At 47.1% G+C, this 16,458-nt stretch overlaps 1 protein-coding gene across 1 annotated transcript in view; it reads left to right on the forward strand.

Moving 5' to 3' along the window:
• Positions 1 to 3,879: 3,879 nt before the first annotated feature.
• Schip1 (schwannomin interacting protein 1) overlaps positions 3,880 to 16,458 on the forward strand; it is a 118,681-nt gene continuing 106,102 nt past the window's right edge. The window contains exon 1 of the mRNA XM_076867141.2: positions 3,880 to 3,933. The gene's annotated coding sequence lies outside the window, so the exon portion shown is untranslated. The remainder of the gene's footprint in view (positions 3,934 to 16,458) is intronic.

Raw genomic sequence — 16,458 nt, forward strand, 5'->3', positions numbered from 1 at the left:
GTATCCTGGTCAGCGGGGCTCAGCCTGGCCTTTAGCAGCTCTGCTGGGGGTGCAGGGCTCTCTTCCAGCCCCTGACAATGTCACCCCTGGTTCCTACTCTGCCTCTCCATAAGCAGCTTGCTCCTGAGGAATTTTGCACTGGGGAGAAATTATAGGACTGATGTGTTCCTGAGACCTGAGGGAACACCATCAAAATGCCCCAGCCAGAGTCTCCAGGCGCTTCCAGCAAGAACCTTGGCCGCCACTGTGTGTGTTCTATAATCGGCGTGTGCATACCTTGGGGAAACAGCTTATAAAACTATAAAAATAAGTATAAATATGCACATAAACAAAACAAAGCAGGTGTGACACACACATTTAGCCCTGAGTGTGGACTTAGCTTGTGAAGTCTCCAAGTTTGGTAATACACTCTTACATGGTGTATATTTAGTTAAGAAGAATATTAAACAAATTAGATCAGCCCACATCTTTATTGTACAAACTATAGTTTATACTGTTAATATCAGAAAAAAAACACTACTTTCCTATAAGCACTTTACTACATTTTTTCAAAATCTTAATCTATTTACTAATTTATCTGGAACCACAAGGTTTTCTCTCCCTTTCTTCTACCTCCTCTCATGAAAGAAAATCTCTGAAATAATTTCAGAAAGGGAAGTATAATTATTGGGGTCAAAGGCTATGATTATCTTACTACCTCTTATGCCACCTCTGTCCTTATAGCTTAATTTCTTTGACTTTGCCTCATGATATATAAACACATTAATTCACTACATCCTTAATAACAGCTTTAAACATTATATATAATTTAAATTAGTAGTCAATTTACACCAAAATCTTCCTCTTAAACTGACTTTATCTTCCAAGATGTGTGTGTTTGCTTACTGAGGAACATTTCCAGATTTGAACTGTGTTGTTGAAATCCACCTAAGGAGACAATTCCAGTGACCTGTCTGTCAGGAATATCTCTGTGGTATGCCCTGTTCTTACCAGGCCCAAACACTGAGGTTTAGTGAAATGGACACTGCAAGATGCACTTATCTGCAGCTGACCTTAGGATATGAAGGGCAGCACAGGAGCTACAGGTGAAGCATGGAGCCCTCAACATTGAGCCTCTCATTAGCAGAGTGTCCCTGACTAGGGCACCTTCAAGAGGACCTGCAGTCCCCACTCACTTATTCCTTAGTATCACGTAAGACCAACGTGCTACAAGCAGTAAGATGCCAAGGTCGAGATTTTTGTGGCCGGGATTAATTTTTATTAATTTTAATGAACATGGTAAAATCTTTCCTCTGAAGATAATTTTAGAGAAAGTCATATCATACTCCAACATTCTTGCACACCTATTTTGGGTGTTACATATTGCTTTCCATTTCTTACAGACGCGGATATTTAGCTCGTTGCCATCATAGGAATTTTACACTCTGTTTCTGTTCACTGCATGAGCAGATTCATACTGCTACATGGTTATCTTAGCTGTTTTTCTAGGTGACTAGCAAGCCTTTCTGCTTTGCCATCCACCCCCAGCGCCTTTGTCATGCTGAGTTCTGATGTGAGCGGAGAACAATGCTAAAACTCTAGGTACTGGCATCAAAATACCAGGATCCAAATGCAGGTTTCTTACCCTCCCTGCCTTAGTGTCCCAACAGGGACGTGCCCATGTCTGTCAAGTAGGTTTGTGCTAAGGATTGAGTCAGTCAGTCCCTGTGACCTTCTTAGAGCGATGCCTGGTACATCGTGAGCAACCAGTGAACACGGGCTATTACTACTGACAAATAAAATGACCGTGGAGTCCTGCAGTCATTTCTCATTTTTTCTATTACAGATAGAGATGCAATGAACATTTTTATTTATATATTGTTTTTCTTCTGCTCCTTTATTTCCTTAGATTCAATTTCTAGAAATCAGATTGTTGGGTCAAAGAGTTGTAAGTTTGATAACTTTTAAAAATTTCTGTCCTTGTGAGACATGGTGGCACATGCCCGTAATCCCAGCAGCTTGGTGGGGCTGAGGCAGGAGGAGCACAAGTTTGAGGCCAGCCTCAGAACTTAGTGAGGACTTAAGCAACTTAGCAAGATCCTGTCTCAAAATAAAAATAAAAAGGAATGGAGATGTGACTCAGTGGTTGAGCTCCCCTGGGTTCAATTTCTGGTACCAAAAAAAAAAAAAAAAAAAAAAAAAAATCTCTGGCCTTGAAGAAAGTTTGATGGTATGAAAAATAATACTAGTCTGCATAAAAAGAGATGATAAAACAAAGAAAATTAAATATACAATTTGTTTGTAAAACTGTATAGAGACATCACACAAAAATCCTGGGTTCCATTTACTCGCTTTGATCCAAAAGTATGTTCTAGTCCTAGTTTGTTCTGTACCAGGTGTTCAGAGCGTGACATCTTCGTCTTTGGAAACTCAAAACACATATGTAAGAAGGTGAGATGTGACCTTAAGACGAGACCAGATGATCGGGTACCAGGTGACGTTTGTAAAGGCCCAGTTCAGTGGCGCAGGCACCTCTTGCTTAGGCAGCTAAGCAGCAAAGAGGAGGTGACCTCTTTGGCCCACTGAGGAGAGCGTTCAAAGGATCTGTTAGCAGCAAAGGAGGAAATCATCACCCAGGCCATGATTAAGCTGAGCTCTGCTTTCTTCTTAGAATCCAGCATTCTATAATTGCTTTTAATCACCCCAAATGAGCACGACAGCTTGCGCTTACATATCAGCCCCAGGAATGCTAGCTCTTGCTGAAACAGGTTCTCCTCTCTGCAGCTGTAAGGGCTTGAGCCAAAAGAGCCAGAGAGGTACTCAGGGATGGGAAAATGGAGGTGCCCTGGGGCCTCAGTCCTGGACTGTGAGCTCTTTTGCTTAGCAAGGGCTAAGAGGCGGGCCATCTCATGCTCAGGGGGCAGGTTAATATGTCTTTTTGGGGTGGCGGGTACTGGAGATTGAACCCAGGGATGCCCTACCACTGAGATATAGCCCCAGCCCTTTTTTATTTCTTATTTTGAGACAGAAAATTACGTTGCTAAGTTGCTGAGGCTGGCCTGGAATTTGCAATCCTCTTGCCTCAGCCTCCCACACCCTGCAGCTAAAGTGTCTTAAGCAGTCAGAACCTCACCCCAGAAGGGTCATTTCCCCTCCTAGCAGTCTGGGCCATTTATCATTCAGAGATCACTGGTTTCTGAACAGTCTTTCTTCCCTCTCAGGAGAGAAGGGGTCAGTCTGCCTCACCTTCTTGAGGTGAGCAGGGTTATTGGTCTGCAGGGAGCCAAAACTGAAATAGAAGCAGACACTCTTCCCGTAAATTAAGGCAGGCTTCCTGTTGCCAGAAGCCCTTCTAAGGAGAAGAACTCCATGTGAGGGCCTTCTGGCCTTAAAAGATGGCCAGCCAACCTCATTCTTGTGCCTCATCCAGGAGTCTTAACTGCCTACCCATGCAGATCCTCAGATGCCCCCAGGAACTTGGACTTCAGAAAAAGGAGCTGCCTTGCAGACAGGTTCCCAGGGGAACAGGTCAACTGTCTTCCTTATATGGTGAAAAGTGCCCTGCCCCTTTAAGGCCAGGGGACTGGGCTGCAGACAGTCCCTGGGAAGTTTGCAGGCAGCCCCTCCCTGTCGGAGCCTTGCTGCTCTGCAGGTGAGTTCCCAGACCTTGTCTCCCCAATCTGCCCTCTGTGGCGCTCTCATAGTAGGCTGGAGGTGCCATACTGAAGGGCCAGAGAATTCCGGAGGCAGAGATGTGTTGTTCGGAGAAGTTTGAGCTGAAGGGAAAATGAGGTTGCTAGGGAAATGTGCAGCCACGCAGCCCAGTCAATGAGGATGCGTCCAGCTCCCCAAGGGCAGCAGCAGCAAGGTTAAGAAGGCCAAAGTACTCCAGGACCCCGCAGGGGCAACAGATCCAGCAGGAAAAGGGACAGAGTCTGGGCAATGCTGTGACGGGTAAGTTTTGACTCTTGAGCTATATTACCCCGTGAAAGGCAAGTTTGAAGCAAAGATTGCTGGGAGGAAATACAGCTTCTGCAAGAGCTGAATGCTCCGTGGGAGCCAGCTGCAGGACTCACTGCAGAGGAGAAAGTACAAGCCTGGAAGTCTACAGCCTTAACCCCCTGCAGCCTGCTGCCTAGCAGGTAGCCACTGGCTAGCAGGGCTTGGTGTGTGTGTGTGTATGTGTGTGCACGCGTGCATGAGTGCAGCATTGCAGTAGGCTGAGAGAGTAGGACTGCAGTTATGGAGAAGCATCTCTGGTTATCCCCGAGGTACCACGTGCAGAGAAGAGATTTTCTAAGCTTAGAAACTCTGTGGTATCCTCTAGCAGGGGGCTGGAAGACGTCTCTTAAGCCGATTATGGCTCCATCATTTACTAATTCAACTTCCTGGTATTCTTGCCCATGACCGCCGAGAGCTTCTTAAGATACTAATGTAAAATTAACTAATGGAACTTCTTAACAGCAAAGGATTTGCTAGCAGAAGCAAGTGTCTATGACAGACTAAGAGGTATACAGCTGAGGCTGGGATTTCATTGTTAGAAAAAAAAAAAAAAAAGAGGTGGTGTGGTGTAAGAGGAGAAACTGGACGGTCATTTTACGTCCTATCCAAAGCCCTTTCATCAGCCACCAGGGAAGCTATAAAGAGATGCTGCATTAGCGGGCTTGGGTCATTCCCCCTCCTAGCAGAGTCTGGGGCCATTCATCATTCAGAGGCCACTGGTCTCTGGACAGTCCTTGTGTGAGGGGATGAAACAGAGGCCGGATTAAAATTCCTTACATACTCCATGCTTTTTAAAAAATATTCATTCATCTCAGTAGTCACTGAAGAATTCTCTTTATTATTAACGAACAAGTGTTACACGAGTGCTGGCTGCACTCGTGTTTTGTAAAGACAGAATGTTCTTGAACAGAGATTTTTGTTTTATCAACAGGGATTTGCTAGAGTGTCTCACTTCTCCCTGCTGATGGGTGATCAGGGTGGGGATTTCTTCTTGCTGAATAAGAAGGTTTGTTCTTGACTCCAAAATCATATAGGACTCTGCTTGAACTTTATCCATTCAGAAACCCCAGTGTCCCAGCAGAGTCAACTTCGTGTCCAGGACACAGAGGAGCACAGCATGTGGGTCTGACTGCTTCATTTTATATCAATCTAGTTAAAGAAAGCAGTGGCCAATATCCTGCTTTCAACATGAATGCAGCCCACGAGTGCCGAGATCAGCTGAGCAGATCTGGGCTACATTTCAGGTCCCTGCACTTATTCCAGAACTTTGGATAAGTCACTTCGCCCAGCCTGCATCTGTGTGCTCACTTGTAAGACAGTAAACAGTTAGCAAGGTCATCAGGATCAGAGGAGACTCCGATATAGCAGGAGCTCTGGAAATGGCACTTGTGTTTGTTACTATGATATGGGGAACTGTGTTGTTCCTTGGAGGAGGAGGTGAGTTTGAAAGTGGAAGCCAGCTTGGTGACACATCTTTAGAGCCAGGGTTGGTCGATCCTCTTCTTGCCACCCCACTTCAAAAGTTCTATGCACTTGAAGAACAATGGAAGAACATCTTGGCATCTCTGTAAAGTGGTCTACTCCTAAAGTCAGTCTAGGGAGCATCTCAAGAGAATATTTCTGTTACTATAAGACGGCTCTTACAGATGTTCCCATGGTAAACAACAGCTAGTTTCTAGAAGTCTCCTAACGTGTTCACAGCTGTCTGTAAAAAGATGACTGCTACTTTCGCCCTTCGCATGGTTCAGGCCCCTTTAAGAGCAGGATTGCCTTACTTGGTCTGTGCATGATGAACTTAAACTCAAAACAGTCCCCCTCCAGCTTCGGGAGGCAGTGGTGAACTCCAGGGCAGCAGTAGCAGTGTTCATGATAGGTAGCACATTGCCCAGTGCAGCCTTCCCAGCTTCAACAAGGGCGGTTGGCCCCAGTCATCTGCCAATGGTGGACCCACATGGTCTGTTAAGGATCCACAGTCAGAGCCTGTGTTTGGCCACCTGAGGTAGCTCTGAGACTCTGAGTTAGCTCCTTTATGTGTCTGTGCCTCGGTCTACATGGTGGGATGCTATCATCTATGCCCATGGTGGGGAAGGCAGGAAACATCGAGGACAGGTGCTCTATGATCATGTAGGGTGTGAGTGCCTGATAGTCTCTAGCAAAATCTGTGCACCTTCCTGAAATAGCACTGGCCCTGGATCTTGGGTACACACTAGTACCATCTGCAAGTGTGAGCCTGTGTCCAGGGCTGTGCAAATTCAATTGTTAATAAAAATGCAAGTTTCTAGACAAAACCCAAGAGAAGTAGGGGCCGGGGCTCTGCAGTGGGGTTAACTAGAAACCGCCAACACATGAAATGTGGTTTAAAAGCTGCTGAATCTCACAGGTTTTTGGATTATAGCCTTTAAAAATATTTTAAAACTTTTAACCCCATGGGACATGCTTCTGTTTCTGGTTAACAGGCAGAGGAGAAGCCAATGGTGCCCAGGGAAGAGGTGGAGTGGAGGGATCCTGGCAGGTTTGAAGTGACTCTCAGACACACCTACTCCCCCTTGCCCCAGCCCTCACCTGTCCATCTTGGCCACTCAGGAAGCCACCCTGAAGCCAGGGAAGCTTCAGGAGCTGAGCCAGCCTTTGCCTTCTTGAATCACGCAAGAACAGGATGGTCCTCGCTCCTCAGGGAAACAGACTCAAGTCCAGTCTGCTGTCCAGGGGCTCCGGGGCTGCAGGGAAACTCTCCCACACCTTGCCCTGCAACTGAAGCCCATGCCCTCCTGATGTGCCCTGGTCTGTTTGTGACAGGTTGGTATCCAACCTATAGGAAAGGGGTACCCATGGGGCCTCTGAGGGCAGCGCCTGGGGTCCTGCACTAGCCAGAAGACAGCTGACCTTCTCCCCTGACCTCAGCCTCCTTCTCCCTATTACAGATATTCCCAGCCCAGAGAGCCCTGTGTTCCCTGAAAACAGGTCACAGGGCCCCATCCCAGTTCTCATTTAAGGTTCTGGGTGGGACCTGAATATTTACAGTTCCTGACCAGTAGGCAGGTAGGTGGCCTGAGAGCCACAATATGGGAATCACTCCTCTAGCCCCACACCAAACCTCAGCTGCAGGGCTCCCAGGCCCTGAACCTCCTCTCCCCTCCAAGGTAAAACATCCTCCAACCTTGGGGGAAAGTATGGCCCTCTCCTCCCCAGAGGGGCACGCTGCTGTTCGCTGTGTACTGATCCCATGAGCCTAAGTACCACACACACGTTATCTATCACCTAGTAGACCTACATGTTTGGATCATGAAACAAAGAGGTTAAGTAACTGACCTCTCCCAGTGACAAGAGGAAGATGTGGTACTCAAACTCACACTTATCCCGAAAGCTTTGGCTTTTCCCACTATTCCAAGGCTGGAAAGTAAAATGTCAGGTTGTCTGTGGATGCCAGCTGTGCAGCAGCAGCTTCCTGGAGCATTGGACTGGGAGTCCCAGGTAGAAGGGGCTTGGCTAGAGGGGGTTCTGGAATGCTGAGCTCTGCCTGTGCCTTGTACCCACTGTCCCGACCCCACAGGTGTCCCTCCCTGGCCCCCCCAACCCCCCCGCTTCTGGATCAGTTCTGTTAGGACCTAGAATCAGGAGAAATGTATATTCAAATTCCTTCCATGGGAAACAATGCAACTTGCTTCCTCTCCCTTCCTTTCTTTGAAGGTGAGTCTGCTTGGGGCCTGACCTTCAGAAGGCAGAACAACTGGAAAGCAAAGGAGATGCAGGGCCTGCGCAGGGCAGCCCATGTGGGCACTGCCCTGAAGTGGGGACACGGGGATTATGTTCAGGACTGTCTGTGGTGCCCTGTGTCTTTCGGTGTGACCATCTGTCACACAGAAGTGATCACTGTGACTCAACAAGGAGGTGATGGCGTTTGGTATGCAGTGTGGCCTTGTTGCTGACAAGTCTTTCACTGCTTCTTTGCATTTGTGATAAATGTGGTAAAATGACATACAACAGTGGCCTCTATTTTACTCAGTCAACAAATATTTATAAAGATGTATCTGTAGACACTGAGCACACAGCAGAAAAATAAAACATCGTTCTCATGGAACTTATATTCTAGAGCAGAGAGGAGGTAAGGAAGCAGAGGGGAGATTGTGCAAATGTAATTGTGCATAGAGAGAGGCTGTGTGTGTGTGTGTGTGTGTGTGTGTGTGTGCGCACGCACATGTGCACCTGTTTTAGGTGGGGTGTACAGGGAAGGCCTCTCTGAGGGGGCAACTCTGAATGGGAGAAAAGCCGCATGGGCAGATGTGGGGGATCAATGTCGCCAAAGCAGCGAAACTGGCAGTGCGTAGGTCCTGAGGACCAAGGCAGGCGGTGGCCAGATTGGGCAGGCTGGTGGGGTTTTGCTGGGGCAATGGGCTCCACCTCTGCAGAGGTGCCCCTGGTATCTGATCGTAGAGCACTGCCGGCTGCTGGTGGTCAGGGAGGCTCAGCCTCTGGTGCTGCCTGGAGGTATGGACTCCCAAGAGGCTTTGTCCTGTTGGCAGTATCCTGCAAAGCGAGTCTCTACTGAGAAGTCCTGAAGGGCCTCGAGGGCCAGGGTGAGAAGCTCAGGTGGAACTTCCACAGTGGGCAGTTGCTGGAGAAGTACATGGGTTAAAAAATGGTCTTTGCAAATCGTCGGCCACACCCCAGCTGCCACAACAGCGAGCCTCTGCCATCAGGACATGGGTCTTCCCAGACAGAATCTTGTACCTTGAGAGCTGGGGTGGATATCACAGGGACTAAGCCACAGCCTCCCGCTGAGTGAGTGGAATCAGGTCTTCACCAACCCATCCCCTGCTTTCCCATTTCTGGATAAAACTGAGGAAGGGAAACAGAAAGGAGAAGGGCCACCCTCTCTCAAGTTAAAGCTTCTTTAGCTTCAACCCATCACCCATCTACACAGGCAAGCTCCAGAATTAGAACATCACATGGCCTCCTTTGCTATAAACCCCAGGGGACGGTGATGAGCTTTCCTCTCTGGGCCCAGCCACGGCCTCTAAGAGCAGTCCACCTCACACTGAGCATGAAGTGGGAGCCAGGATTGTGTGTTAGCAAGAAAAAAAAAAAAAAAACAACAGTTTTCAACAAGAAATCTTGTCTTACCTACTAACTAGCCATGCAAACTTTGGACAAGGTCACCTTCATGGGTCAGAAAGATGGAGTCCTTAAAAAGTTTGCTCAGCCCAAGTCGCCTTGAGGCTGATTTGTAATTCCACTCTAGATCTTTACAGTTCCCCTAAAGACTCTTGCAGACCTGCCCAAACCATCCACCTTGCCCGCCACCCCTCTGAGCTGACAGCTTTCTCCACAGCCACTGCCACTGCCACTGCCCGTCCGCTCCTAGAACACCATGGCTTCCTCTGACCTTACACCCCTCTTCTGGACCTCTCAAGCTCTGCTCAGGGTTGAGACCAGCACTGTAATGGTTCTGTTGCTTTGACCTTCCTGGGCTGAGCAATGTACTTATTAGATGTTCAACAAAGCCTTGCTCTCAGATGAGTGGGCAGGAAGAGGTAAGCAGAAGGAAGAGTGAGCCCAGCCAGGCAGTTCAAAGCCCCAGAGTGACTCTGGCTTAGAGCCATGGATTCCACCCTTGAGACCCTGGACTTCTTAGAATTAGAGAGACAGAAGCGAGTTTCAGGTATTATAACGATAACTCTGAGCCGGCATGTGTCTAATGCCCTGTGGCTTTGCTGAGAATGCCCTGGTTTCATAAGATTTTAGAAATACTACCATTTTTCCTAGCCTTCATGACGTCTCTTGTGTTTACAGAGAGCTAATATAAAATCGCTGAGTAGCAGTTTCCAGACCCCTTGCTCCACGACTTCATGCCTCTTTAGCTCTTCCTAGGAAAAACCCTACCCCAGGAAGTCTGAGGCTGCTCTCATTGGCATAAGCTTGGCTCCTTTCTCTTATCTGAAGCCTGTAACTACCTTGGCCTCACAATTAGAACTGCTAAAGGCCTTGGGGAAGGTCCCGTGGGGGCACCTGGTCTGTCTGGCCTTGCTGGTGTGGTGCTGAGATGGAGGGGCTGGGAGATCCCATCCTGGTCCTGCTCCTGGGGCTGGGATTCGAGGGGCTGTGACAGGTACAGGGGCAGGACTTGAGGACAGTGGCCAGAGTTTGAGTCTTAGAGAAGTCAGGGAGGACTATGCTGGAGCAATGGTAGCCTCAAGTGGGGGGAAAAAGCCTCTTCCTTACTCAGCCCTCTGCTGAGTGCATGCTGGGGGTTACAGTGTGGCTGCATGGAAGACACTGCCCCAAAGTGTGGGAGCCCCCATGGCAACCCCTATGGACTATTGTGCACGAGGCAGACAGCTGGTGTCTCCACTCTCCTCCCTGCCTGGCTCACCATCCATTCTCTAAGCCCCTCATGCACTGTGGGTAGCAAGTGCCAAGAGTTTAGGCAGGTCCACTGGAGTTGTCCTGGTGCCATCCTGGGTGGGTAGGGTCCATGAGACCACCAGACCAGAACCAGGTCAATGACAGTAGCAACCCCTAGACTGACTCTCAGCTGCTGAAACTGAGAGGATCCCGAGCTCCCTTGCATGGGTCCAGCGGCCCCTCCCCCTCAGCCCTGTGCTGAGCAGGGTGCCAGTCTTCCCCTAAGGGTAGTTGCACTTCTTGGTCATTTTCTGAATCTGGAATAGAAACAGGACATTAAAACATGTAAAATGTCCACTCACATTAAGAAGGTGAAGACTAAGAAGCCTACCAGAAAGCAAGACCAACCTAATCGTCCCTTCATGTGTACACAGCACGCAAGTACATGACGTGGACATATGTACACCTTGGTGGCTCACAGTAATGAACTCCCGAGACATTCAGGAGTGGACACTCCTCCAGAGAGTGACACTGGTGAAAACCTTGAAATGCTGCATGTGGAAGATTCTATTGACATGATGTACTTGAAATGACAGAAATCACAGAGCTGGAGAACAGAGTGGTCTTGCCAGGGGTCAAGGAAGGGCTAGCGGGGTCCTGAGAGGGGACTCAAGACACAGGAGGGCCAGGACCTGGCAGTGTGGATGTCATTCCCTGGCTGGAAAGGCCTCTCCATTTTTGCAGAAGGTCACCACTGGTAGGAGGCGTAAGAGTACTCTGGGGGCTTCCAGATAGACAGGCTGGCTTCACTCAGCCAGCTGGATGAACACACAGATGAGCCTCTAAATCGTCTCTGGGAATGGGATCCTCTCCAAGTCTTAAACCTGACCACAGGAAGGGTGGAGGTAGAGCTGCATTAAGGAGTGCAGAGAGGTAAGGGACAGGACACTTCTGTGCACAGCTCAGTATTCCTAGTTTCCCACTCTTTATCTGCCTCAGCACATTTTCTCAAGCCCCAAGTTCCCTGCATTTTGCTCCTTGATCTTTCCACTAAAATCAGTCTCTTCCTCTAATTATTTCTTCTTCATTTCTTTGAACCCTTCCAGTTGTGGGGGCCAAGGATCCAGGGAGCATCAGGGGACAGAGGCACTACCCACTCATCTCTTGTCCTCTCAGTGGTCTCCTCTGTAAGCAGAGGGCTCATCAGATGGTCCAGAGCCAGAGAGATGCAGGCGTCCAGCAAGGACTCACCACAGAGATTGGGGTGTTGGGGTGTCCTCCAGCATGGGCCACTTTCCAACCTGCTCCTAAGTGCTCCGGCCCCCCTCTGCCCAGGCCTCCTGCTGTCAGGGGTTTCTTCCTGGCTTATTTCTCTGATGTTTTAGTTTACACATTTTTCAAGTTGACTTTCCTTTTATTTCCTGCTTATGTGTTTAACCATCTTAATTTAATTCACGCTGTAGGAGTTTATTAGTGATCTTGTTGACTACATTAGCATAATTTATAAAATTATTCCATATTCTCTTTCCACAAACGATTCAGATCATGTTAACATGTTTTTTATTTTTATTTCTCTTTATTAGAAAGTAGCCTTCACCCCAGCATTTGTTAATTTCGTGTGGTTTCATAATCAGCCTCAGTGTGAGGTGTGCCAATGCCATTGATGCTGACAGGTTTGGACTGAGGAGGACAAAGATCATTGTCTTGAAATTGTATGGTAATTGGGAATTTCTTCAAAGCAATTCAGTGGGGCAAGGGAAACAGGAAATCATGGGTGAAGTAAGACTGCCAGGGGCTGGTGGCAGGTACCCGGAGGTTCTGTGGACTGTGTGATCATACAAAGGCTTTTTAAGTGTCGCCAGGATAAAAGAAAGTTAAAAGTAGAGGCTGCTTCTTAAAGGCAGGATTGTAGATGTGGGTGTAAAGCTGCTGTCTGAATTCCCTGAGGATTCCTGGAGGGGAAGTCCTCCACCCCTGCCACTGTCACTCGCTGGTCTGTCTAACCTGGTGGCCTGGCCCCCCTTGGGTTCCTTGTGAGGTTTTGCATGTGCTTCCCTTTTGCTGTCTTTGCACACTCCAGTTCTCCAGGGAGTGCGGTCTGAGTGGGGTCTGTCCCCACTAATGATCTGAACACTCTTATTGTCCTCCCGGATTCTCACATAATCATTTCTAAAATGACACAGATCCACATGCACCAAAGGTTGGAGCGCTGTGGCTGAGGCCTTCAGGTGTGTTTTTTCACACCATCAAACATAAACTATATGCAATCCAGCCATTCCTGTCCTGAAATCCCTTGGGTCTCTCAACTTCAAGTTCACATGGAAGCTGCATGTCCTTCTCCCAGCCTGCTTTCTCACCCTCCCACCTTCTGTGCTGACATCCCCCAGTGTTCAGTCCTCACAGGGACATGAAACTTATTTCACTTGCAGGCATCAAACTAGGCTTTCTTTGGTCTCCAAGCTTTAGAGCATATGGCTCCTCAGACCCCTGGTCCTTCTGTCCTCCAGCCTCTGGGGGCTCTGGCGACGTTTGCTGAGCCCTCAGGATGGATCCAAGTGACAGTCCTCTGGAAGGCTGCTGAGCTGCCCCCAGGTGGCTTTGCCAGCACTCTTGGCCATGCCGCCCTAGGACTCTGAATTTCTGTGATCGCTGACACCCTGCGGTCCCTTCTAGGCCACAAGCTCTTGGCCTCTTTCAATCTCCCCTGAACCCAATCCTGTGCCTGTACATAGTAGGTGTTTGGGTGGATTAGTGGCCAAATGAGCAGAGAACGGATGAGTGAACACTTTCCTCGAGGTGGTGGCTCCGTGCGTGAGGGCCTTTTCTGGTGGTCTGGTTGCAGTGCTAGGCAGAGACAGGAGCAGTCGGCCTCTGCTGGAGCCAGGTAGCAGGTGGTAGAGGAGGGCAGAGGAGGCAAAGGCGGGCGAGGCTGCCAGAACCCAGAACCCCGTCCAACCACGTCATGAGTTTGGGGTTTTAATGTGGTTCACATGAAATAAGCCCGCTGATGTGGATCCTGATCTTTATCTGAAACTGCACAGTAAAATATGCAGCTATCCCTGAGCAAAAGCTCGTCCCACCAGTAAGAAACTCATCTTTAGACACACAGTGTATGTCAGTGCATCAGATTCCATTTTCCATCGGCTATTTTTACTTTTTGTTTTGGCTATTTTTACTTTTTGTTTTATAAAGTTTAATACTATTGTTTTATAAGACCAATTATACGTCATCAATCCTAATACGTATTGACATGTAAAACACACCACTGTTTAACGTGCCATAAACTAGCTGCGCCTGGCTCAGTGGTAGAGCACTTGCCTAGCATGAGCTGGGCCTGGGTTGATCCCCACCACTGGAGAGAAAAGGAATATAGACAACTGTGATTGCCAGAGACCACTGATGATAAGACAAGCCCCAATTTCAGAAATACTAAAATTAAATGTGTCTTATAATTGATGATAAACAGTCTATGTATACCACAGTTACTTTAGCACATGACACTTGTGTTCCATTAATAATAGTGATAAAAGTCTTTATGAATAAATTTGATTTAAAAATGAGTTAATTTTTAAAAAATTATCTAAGTAGGAGGAGAGGTGAAATATAATGTGGCAAATCCCAGGCAGGGTTCCAAGTGCTCATGGCATGGTCTGGCCGCCCTGGCCTAGTCCTGTCTCCTGGCTCCATGTGCCATCTGGAGCCACCCACCCCCAGCACTGTGCTGGATGCCTAAGGCACCAGGGAAAGGGGTGGGTGGTTGTACCCATACCAGGCTGAGCAGTGTGGCTTCAACTCACCAAAGCCGATTCAAAAGAAGTCCTAGGAAATGGAGGCCTTCAAGGTTCTAAACGAGGTACTTTGTATAGGCAACCTAGGGACAGATTTCTGTTTTGTTTTGAATCTACTCTCCACAAGAAGGGGAAAGTCTCTGTTATCGGATAATTATTTACAAACAAGGGCTAACTGAACGCTAGGCATTCCATTTCTTGATTCTCAAACCAAACGGTAGTCGACTTTATTTTTTATAATAGATTTGCCAGTGGGAAAAGATTATGAGTAACTTGTGCAAAGTGTATTTTATTGGAAAAATACACGGAGGGCCTAATTTCTTACTTCTACAGTAAAGAAAACAGTAAGAGGGAATCATTTTAGATGGAGTTGGGGAAATTGCTGGCCCTTGTAGGAAATTTGTGTCCCTCCTGCTTGCAGCTCCTTCCCTGCCTGGGCTCAGTGGCACTGCAGGGTGCTGGGCAGCATTTCCCAGGGAGGCAGGCGCACCCTTGCTTCACGGAATACTCATTCTTTGTTTTGAGACAGGGTCTTGCTAAGTCGTTTAGGGCCTCGCTAAGTTGGTGAGGCTGGCATTGAACCTGCCACCCTCCTGCCTCAGCTCCAAGTTGCTGGGGGCACTCATTCTTGGCAGGAGAACCCTCTGCTTCACAGAGTGCTCATTCTTGAAGGTAACAGAACTAGAGGTCACAACCCCCAGGCTCTGCAGCTTACATATCACCTGCTTTTTCAAACTTAATTTGAAGGTTTAATGTAGGTGTAATTGAGACGATAAATTGAACACATATGCATATTCTAATAAAGGTATTCTTTGGAGTCAGCAAATATTCACATCATATTAAGCACCAGTGAACCCATTACAGCCTAATAAAATGGAAAGGTCTTATAACAGGAGATTACTTACAGGCTATTAGTTATTAGCATGATTTAAAAATGTGATCAGATACAATTAGCAACACCAATAGTATTGTACATGCAACTATCTCTTCTCACTAGTGCTAATAATGCCAGCTATGATTCTGCATGGAAGTCTTAATCGAAAGCTAAACCTCTTCCACCTGTTTATCCCTATGGGTGTCTTTTGAGTATCAGATCACTGTGGAACAACTTATAAGATACAAGAGTCACCAAGGCTTGGTGTTAATCCACAGAACAGCATTCTGTCCTATAATGTCATTACACGAGACGAGTACCAAGCCCAGCAGTCTTTCTTCACACAGATGCCTGGGAAGGTAGAATGTCAGAACCCAGCATCTCATGTCAGGCTCTCTAGAAGAGACTGAGGTGGGGATTGGGTGCAGCACTGACCACACTTGATGAGGGGTCCAGAGCAGAGGGGGATGAAGGTGCTCTCAAGTCTGCAGCATGAACAACTGGACAGGTAGCTGTATATACCCATCACACTCCCTCAGAACAGAAATCTTAAGATTATAGAATAAGAAAAGATTGTTTTACAACAAGACTTTTCTTTAGCTTTTACTTTTCTAGGTTAAAAATACTAACTCCTTGACTTATTTGCATAGGATCATTTCCCACTAAAAACATGTGGTTTCTGAAGTATTGCTCTTTCACCTTTCTACTTGGTCTGCCTCCCATGAAAAACAGACATGAACTGCTGCCATTATTCTACTAACTGAAGACTCATCTGGTTACAGTCCCAATATTACATGAGCTTTTATGAAAGGCAGCTAAGCTCCCTTGCATGACATCTGTCCTTCAGGGCAGAGGTCTCTCACTGGGGCCCAGTTAAGTCTTCTCTTGTCTTTCTCTGTTATTGCATGGACTCAGAGCCAAGAGAGTCTGCACTTTCACAGGGCTGCTTTAAAAAAATAATAAGAATATGCATCAGAGACTGTATGATTCACCAAGCTAAAAGTAGTTACTATCAAGTCCCTCACAAATAAGTTGCCAATCTCTCCTTCAGACCACTAGGACCCCAAACTGTCTTGCAAAAGTGTGCCAGTTGAAGTTTATACCCAAAACTTCACATTAGCTGGGGATTTACAGAACCATAAAATGACTTGTTTTCTAAAAGGATTCATCAGACTTTATATAAATTAATTCTAGCTCTTCTGAACAATTTTTTTAAAGGAATTCCTCAACCAATTTTATAATCATGCATCTTAAGTACAATAAATATGCTTAACACTTACTTTATGATTATTACAAAGAAACTGAAATGTACAAATAGACAAAAAGGCAAAAAAAATCACCTGCAATCTCACCATTAGTTAACCACTGTTAATACCCACCTCCTTTTCCCCCCAGCCATATAAACATTTAATTTTTTTGAAAATGTGAATCATGTAGTAAGCCTGACATTCTACCCTCTCTATGCTGCAGATT

Source organism: Callospermophilus lateralis, chromosome 10, assembly GCF_048772815.1.
Source record: "Callospermophilus lateralis isolate mCalLat2 chromosome 10, mCalLat2.hap1, whole genome shotgun sequence".
Classification (NCBI taxonomy): domain Eukaryota; kingdom Metazoa; phylum Chordata; class Mammalia; order Rodentia; family Sciuridae; genus Callospermophilus; species Callospermophilus lateralis.